Raw genomic sequence first — 8,040 nt, forward strand, 5'->3', positions numbered from 1 at the left:
AAGTTACCCAACAATACCAGGAAAGAAGAAGTGAATAATTGTGTGAAAGAAGTAGGGCTGTAAAAGTAAAATCCAAAATCCCCTTAAAAATACATTTTCCCCTCCTTTCATTTCACAAGAAGAAATTAAAAGACACCATTTTTTAAACTTGCTTTTATGTCAAAGTGCAATGCGGTACCGCGCGCGAGCTATTTTTAGAAACACAGCGTCACGATGACGTCACATCACGTGGTACGCAGTGGGGCAAACTCCGGAAAGCCGCCGTTGTTTTGCTGTAACAGACGTGCGTTAGCCTTGGTTTTACTCGGTAAACGACTGCTTTTTCCAAATCTAAAACCATGGTTTTTAAACATTGTTGCTATGGAACGTGCAACAGCGACTCGAGTTACGCTGATCGGCCGCATATGAAGGATGTTTTCTTCAAGACTGCCAAGGAGAAATGTGTGCGCTGGGACCGGGGCGGTCGGCCTACACAACAGTTCAACCCGGAAAAAGTTACCAAATTCAAGTACATAAGTAGCAAGCATTTTGTCGGAGGAAAGGGCCCAACCGAAGAACATACTGACCCAATTCCAGCGACATCAAGTCAAGGTAAGAGTATTTTGGTGGCCGACATGTTAATAAAGTAGCGCCTGCTACCATGATAGCATATAGGCTATCATGGTAGCAGGCGCTAACATGATAGCCTGCTACCAGGCTTACTCAAAAACATTTCAAATGAGACAAACATTAAACATATACCCATTCCTGGACGGTGATTGCAAACAACAACAAAAAAAAAAAAACGGCCGACGCTGCCATGATCGCCGCGCAGGAAAAAAAAACAAAGCTTACCGTTCATCAACTCGGCCAGTTTTCCAGTCTTTTTAAGCCCTCGAACCTCAAGCCATCGTTTGAGCTGAAGGTTGGTGTGTTCTTCGACAGTGCGACCAGTAAACCGTGTGCCTGGGACATCGTCTTGGGAAAGTTTAACGGCTGTAAAGTCGGTCATATCTGTTATCCGTGCGTTCTCTCCTGTATGCGTTCTCTCCTGTATGCCCTACCTAAGCGGCAAAAGGGGCGTTGCTCTTGAGACGGTGACGTCACGTGCGCGGTACCGCATTAAACCCAAGCTGTGAGACATGCTGGTAAAACAAGATGGCGGCCCTGCCTAAATGTTTGCTGCTAGACAACTTTTACAGAACTTCAAACCAACTTAAAAAAAAAAAAAAAAAAAAAAAAAAAAAGAGTATATGACTTAAAGTTTGCATGCTATTCGCTTTATGGAAGCCCAATGAGTTCATTGGTAAAATAAAATCCCAACATTTCGGGTGGTTCTCCTGCAGGAAGGGGAACCTCCACCTGATCTCACGCTGTTAAGCCTCCTGCAGGTTTCCTGTGAGGATTTACTTTAAACCCTCCCTGTCCCACCTGAGAAAACCCATCAGTCACAGCATGATGCTGCCACCGCCGTGTTTCACTGTGGGAGCGGTGTGCTCAGAGGAATGCACAGTGTTAGCTTTTTGGATGTCAGCCGGAAGTTCAAAGCATCTTCTTCCACAGGTTTGCAGCGTCTACAGACAGGATTTCTCTTCTTCACTCTTTCTGGAGTGCAGAGCTAATGCTTTCTGCCAGCGTGGGCGGTTTGAATGTGACAGAAGGTGAATAATTCTGCAAGGTGACGTAGGTTTATTCCAATAAATGTGTTAATAGCACAAAATACTTTCGATTCCTGTTAATTGGACAACTGAGGAATGACAGGAACTCAACCTGGGATGGCACAGTCGCATAGCAGGAAGTGAGGGCAGGGCCTGTGTAAACTGGGACAAAGGTAAACGCCTCCGAGGCGTTTGGATCACTGCAGCATCCGCATGGAAAAATACACAAAGAAACGCGTTACGGGTTGAACAAGAGTAAACATGCAAAACTACTCGCTACTGCTGAGTAGCACTAAGCTTTAAAAGGAGTTGAAGTTATTTAAAGAATGTGACTTTTCCTTGTCAAACACAAGAGACTTCCAGCTGATACTGAGAGGAATCCAGTTTTCCTTTGATCGGCTCAGATCAGTGATCGGCAGGTCAAATACTGACAAATTACATTTTTTTCTGCTTCATTAAATGCATAAAACCAAAGGACTCTCCCTATTTTTAGTTCAGAAATGAATCCATCAACAGCATGTACTTTGTTCAGTTAAATGAAGCTCATAAAAAGAAGTATAAAAGTCTGTCAAAGTCACAACCAGCGGGTCAGACCTCAAAGTAAACGGGTAGCGGTCAGGCTTTTTTTCTGATCCGCTGCAGGTCCAGTTACGCCGCAGTCTCACCTGCAGGAAAACCCCACAACAAAACAAATCTAACCAAACTTTCCTGTCAGAGAAGGATGAGCAAACGGTGGAAAAACACGAGATGCAAACGGCCGCGGCGACAACCACAAACACACCGGTGGTTTAACTGAAAACATTTACAGCACGACTCTTCCCATCACTGTGGTACATGAGCAGAAAATGCTTTCCACGACGACTGGTGAAGGATATAAATGTGGTTTCATAATGTTTCCAACAGCAAAAGGGATTCCTAAAACAGTTACCGTATTTTTCGGACCATAATGCGCACTAAATATTCTTCTTAAATGTGTAATATCACTCCTCCACGTCCACAGCTCTCTATCCGTCTCTGTCAGGAGGACAGAGTAGCTGGACTACACTGCCCTGTTTCTAACATAAGGCCAAAATAAACTTTTATATTAAATTAACTTACTAGGTTTATTATTGCTAGCGCGTACTCCAGGCTGCCTCACATGAATGCACTTCTAGTTTAGACATTACAGTCAGGCAGTTTTGTAGACAGCTCAGGGGTCCTCAGGTAGTGACCACTGAGCTATATAATACACTGGAGTGCTAATCACCGTCTGTTTGAACGAGTCGCATTGAAGCCACCAGCCGCCATATTGGTACTCCCTATTTCCCCCCAGTAACTAGGGAATATGTGCGCTGCAGCATCGAATAACGAGGATTTTCTCATGTTCAGGGGGGCTTAAGACTTTTAAAATGTCAAATGCCATATACTTTTATGTTATGTTCTAAAAATATCAAGTACTGAGAAAGTCATGTGCTGAAATATTTTGCATTTTATTCATTTAAATATATATGTTTAACATTTATAAATATATAAATAACAATATACAAAAACATATATTTACATATGTGTATACATATATACATATATACATATACACATACTTATATATACATATATATATTTAATATGAATAACATGTAAAATATTTCAGCACCTAATTTCCTAGTAGTTGATAGTGTTAGTTCATCCACTGACTGTAGAATTACCTGTGAAACGTTTTCACTCAGCCAGAAAACTGCTTGTTGTTGCAACCAAATCCTGTGGGGTTCTGTGAGAGTAGGGAGGAGCAAGATGGCGGCCAGTGACTTCAGTTTTTCGGCAAAATCAGCACTCCAGTGTATTATATAGGGTAGTTCATTGTTATTGTTTTGAGGCGGGTTTTTCGCGCTCAGTGGTAGTGACACAGTGTACTGTAATGCTCCTAATATCCATTGAGCGGAGCGGCTTTGTTGCTAACCAAAGTCGTACTTACACATTTTAACAGATTTTTAAGAGCATTGTACCACATAAAATCAGTCAGTAAGCACAACTGTGATCATAGATAAGGCTCACCAAATTTTAAGTGCGCCTTATAGTCTGAAAAATGCGGTACAGTAATATTCAGCCATCCTCATAACTCGCTTTAGTCCACAATCGTCAGGTTTAAATTAATTTTACTATACAAATTTAAAGACAAATTTCTGGTGCTTTTTTTATACTTATATAGACAATATTAGACTAAACAAGCATGATTTTATTAAAATGAGCAAAAGAATGGGATCTGTATATCACTGTGGATCCAAAACATTATTAATTTTTCCTACTTTTTGCGGTTGACTGCTTTTTTTTTTTAGCGCTAGAAGAACTTGCTTTAGGCTCAGCAACAAGAACGGCACACAGGTGTTACTCCTCTAAAGCGCTGGTAATAATAATTTCAGGGCCACCCAAGTTTCTGGACATTTGGGGGTTTGTTTACTTTGAAATTCAGATTCCAGCAGAAATCTGCCTAATAACAGAGAAATAGTTTATGTTGTGCCTTACTTTATATTCAGTAAAATATTGTAATCGCCTGTAATGGCAGACCGCGTTCTAGATCTATGGTAGGGGCCACTCAAAATCAGCCAGGTGGGGGCCAATGGCCCCCGGGGGGCCGCAATTTGGACACCCCTGCTCCAGCCCTTCCTGTGGAGCCCTATGTAAAAGTTCATTTATGCAGCACCTTTCACAGACCATAAGATAAAACAATAAAACATCAGAGGAAAAATAAACCATCACTACAGAAGCAGAGTTAAATATAACAGTCATAGAATTACAATCGACACACTGGAGTTATTAGAAAGATTTGAGAAACTGATCAAGTTTTAGATGCAGGTGTTCCAGATCCATGGAGGAATGCAGGCTAGAAGATTAATTAATAACAATAATAAAAATAAGCCTTATTTTTATAGGCAAACCCTTCAGCAAACAAACCTTAATCCTCTGGAAGCCATCATCAAGTTTGTTGCAAAAAGACTGTTTTATATCATTTCTAAATTATAATAGCTAATGTTTAAACTCTGTACGAGAATATTATTTATATATATATATAAATAATCAATGCGTACCCGTCTATGAGATACAGAGCATATTATTTTTCATGTCACAGTAGTGGACATTCAGACCACAATTAATGCCATTTCCAGATAATAAACTCATGCTGGTCTCCTCTGTGTAAACCAACATGGCCCAGCCTTCCTCCGCCAACATTTACCGGTTAACCGGGAGGATAAACCGGGCTGTCGTTAAAAGTGACAGCCGAACCGAGGCTAGCCGATGCTAGCGCTACCTAGCCGAGCGCCCAGCCCCACAACAGGGCTCCAGATAAAGCTCGCTAACGCTCGGCCAAAGATGCGGCTGTTCGCCCCCCTGGTTGCGGTTACCTGTTGTTGTTAGAATGGGCGGGACGTCCCGGGTTCAGTGAAGCAGGAACGGGCTGTTAACTTCTGCCGAAGCCCCCGGTAGAGTCCTGCCGCGTTCAGCCGTCCTCCTCCGCGTCTGCGCTCCACAGATGCTCGCCTCTCACGGATGAGTCGGTGCTGCCTTCAAGGAGTGTCGGAAATCTCGGTATTACCGTCTGACGGAGGCGCACGATTTCAGTTTTGATTGAGTTTAAGAAGTTGTGCCGTTTTAGAGCTTGAATATATTAATGTGAATTTTTTTTGTTAAATATTAGTATTAGATTTAAGGAATCTAGAACCCAATTAACATAGAAGCCACAATGCGCAAATCTATCTCAAGAAAGAATAAATGTGCATGTTTTCCAACAAGTTTTTTTTTTTTTTTTGGTAAAATCCCAACCATTATATACCCATTCTCCGTGAAAGAGATCTGTCTGCAAGTAGGCCTACCAGAAATAAAGTGTCAGAAACTGGTTTCATTGCACTGTGTAGTGGAATTCACATGATGCAAGTGAAAGCACCATGATAACCCAAAACATTCCAACGCAGAATCAGATTTATTTGGCGAGTTTGTGAGACAAACAACAAATTTCGCTTCGTTTCCGATTTGCTCTCAATAAAAGCATTTTAAGTATAATATACAAAAATATATATATATATATTTAGATAATTATACAAAAGAAGACATGGTTGGATTGGTGCAAATAAACATTATAATTTATATCACAGGTTCAATTTTAACACATCACCCAGTGGTGTGTTTTTAACTAACAAATATACACTGACAATACAAATGCAGTTAAGTAATGTTTTAAAAGTCTCACGGGAGAAAAAAAAAAACTCTGCTTCTGCTATATTTGGTCTGATGACATCAGAAAAGGTACAACAATGAAGCTGATCGGCTTGGATTAGCAAGAATCATGGCTCACAAGCAACTTTTGACAGATTTGGATATAAATTCTGAATCATTCAAGCTTCAACTTTACATGTTTGAGCTACAGTTTGACTTTAATAATCAAAGATTTTATTTAATTCAGTTTAATTATACAGCACCAACTGACACCTCAACTCCATTCAGAAGAAAATCTGATCCTACTTATCACCAGAAATAAATAATCATATAAATACTCATATTCAATTATACGCTCTCTAATTCTGGTTTATTACAATGCAATAAAATTCAGTTTCTAATTCCAGTGATGGATACCACTGTGATCCGCAAAGCTTAGGCAAATTGTTAGTGACATTAGTTGCTTTCAGAACTTTAACTTGCCCAACTCTGTTTATGTTCTAGTTCTAGTGAAAATCTTCCTCCGACTGGTTTCTGTGTATATTAGCCATGGTTAAAAGAAACAAAGGCTAGATTCCCCTTATATTATTTCTTTATATCATATTCTACCTATGTTTATACAGGTTGCCTTAATGAGATCAAAGAACCTGCTTTGAATAAACAACAAACAACAACAAAAATTACAAAGAAAGTAAAAATCCAATTAAAACATTTGATTCAAATTAAATAAGCTAATAAAATATGAACAGAAAGTGAGACTGAATGAAGTGAAATGCAGACTGCAGACACCTACTGTAAGTGCAGCACTAACCGTTTTAGCATGGCAGTAAACCTCAATGTCATCAGCATAAACATACACAATGCATCACTAACACTTTCACTGACACTAGTTTACATAAATTGAAAACAGAGTTGGCCCTAAAATGGAGCTCTGTGGCACAACTTTTATAATAGTCGAATATTCTGACGACTACAGACCCATGTGTGGCAAACATTGTTTGACAGATAACCACACAACGTTATCTGATAAACTATATATACCAGCTTTTGACAAAGGCTGGTATGATCAGCAGTCTTAATGTCAGACTCATTTCTATACTGGGCCACTTTGACATCATGAAGTCATTAAAAGGGCTGGTTGCACATGTATAGATGATACTTTTCATTTTTTAATTTCATTTCAGTACACATAGAAGTTTAAAAAATGCACAGTGATATAAAAGTAGCACCCTTAGGCCCTGTTTTTAGTTTATCAGCAAAAAAAAGTTGATATTGGGGTGAGTTACACTTTAAATTCATCATTCTGCATCACTTTTACTCTTCTTGGACATTTCTGGGTTGTTTTAATGTGTTTTGGAAAAACTGACATCTAGTGGCAGGATGCTGTTACTACACAGTTATTAAAAAAAAACTACAGGAGGCACAGCTTAAGCCACTTTATACACTTTAAAATAATATATGCCTCTACTTTATGACATGATATGCCTTTTTTTGGCTCTTGAGGGCAGGATAAATTGTCTTGACGGGCCAGATTCAGCCCGCGGGCCTTGGGTTTGACACATGTGTCTTAGACAAATCAATCAATGAAAAGGGCAGCACAGCAGTTATTGGCATCCAAGGCTTCAGCAACATCCATTACAACTTTAACGGTGGCTATAACTCTACTGAGTCGTCTCCTGAAACCAGACCAATAACTTGACACACACAGAAAAAAATAAAATAAAATAAATATATATATATATATTTTTTTATTATTATTTTTTTTTAAGTTCTGAAATGGGAATATAATTGTTTCACACCGCCTTTTAGTTGGGTGGGTGAGGTAGAGCTGCTTTATAGATATTTGGTATGACAATAGTTTGCCAAGAGATTTAAACTATTGAAATAATTTAGTATGGACATTTTCTTAAATAGTTATAGGTTTGCCATTAAAGGGGCACTCTATGCAGACTCCACCCATTCTATTACAGCTTACCCGACCTTCTCTTTCCCCCCGCTATTGTTGGCTGGAATGACTCCGACTGTAAAGGCTGCACTGCAGGTGCATGCAAGCAGAGGCCAATTTAGAGAATTGGGTTCTTCGCATTTCTGTCTGCCTGGTGACAACTTTAACCAGAGGTAACGGGTGATGCAGAAGTCCTGCAGGAAACCGCAGAGAATCAACTTCATGCAACACATCAGCATCACATGGTTCTTAGAACTTGCCTTGAATCGGTGG

At 39.7% G+C, this 8,040-nt stretch overlaps 1 protein-coding gene across 3 annotated transcripts in view; it reads right to left on the reverse strand.

The window, feature by feature from the left end:
* Positions 1–5,162, reverse strand: part of LOC105926699 (carnitine O-palmitoyltransferase 1, liver isoform) — a 30,187-nt gene extending 25,025 nt beyond the window's left edge. The window contains exons 1-2 of one of the 3 annotated variants that reach the window (XM_036141730.1): positions 5,015–5,162; positions 1,750–1,837 (exon numbers count right to left, since the gene is read on the reverse strand). The gene's annotated coding sequence lies outside the window, so the exon portion shown is untranslated. The remainder of the gene's footprint in view (positions 1–1,749; positions 1,838–5,014) is intronic. The other 2 variants (XM_036141732.1, XM_036141729.1) reach the window with 2 other exon arrangements.
* Positions 5,163–8,040: the final 2,878 nt, after the last annotated feature.

The sequence above is a fragment of the Fundulus heteroclitus genome, chromosome 10 (genome assembly GCF_011125445.2).
Source record: "Fundulus heteroclitus isolate FHET01 chromosome 10, MU-UCD_Fhet_4.1, whole genome shotgun sequence".
Classification (NCBI taxonomy): domain Eukaryota; kingdom Metazoa; phylum Chordata; class Actinopteri; order Cyprinodontiformes; family Fundulidae; genus Fundulus; species Fundulus heteroclitus.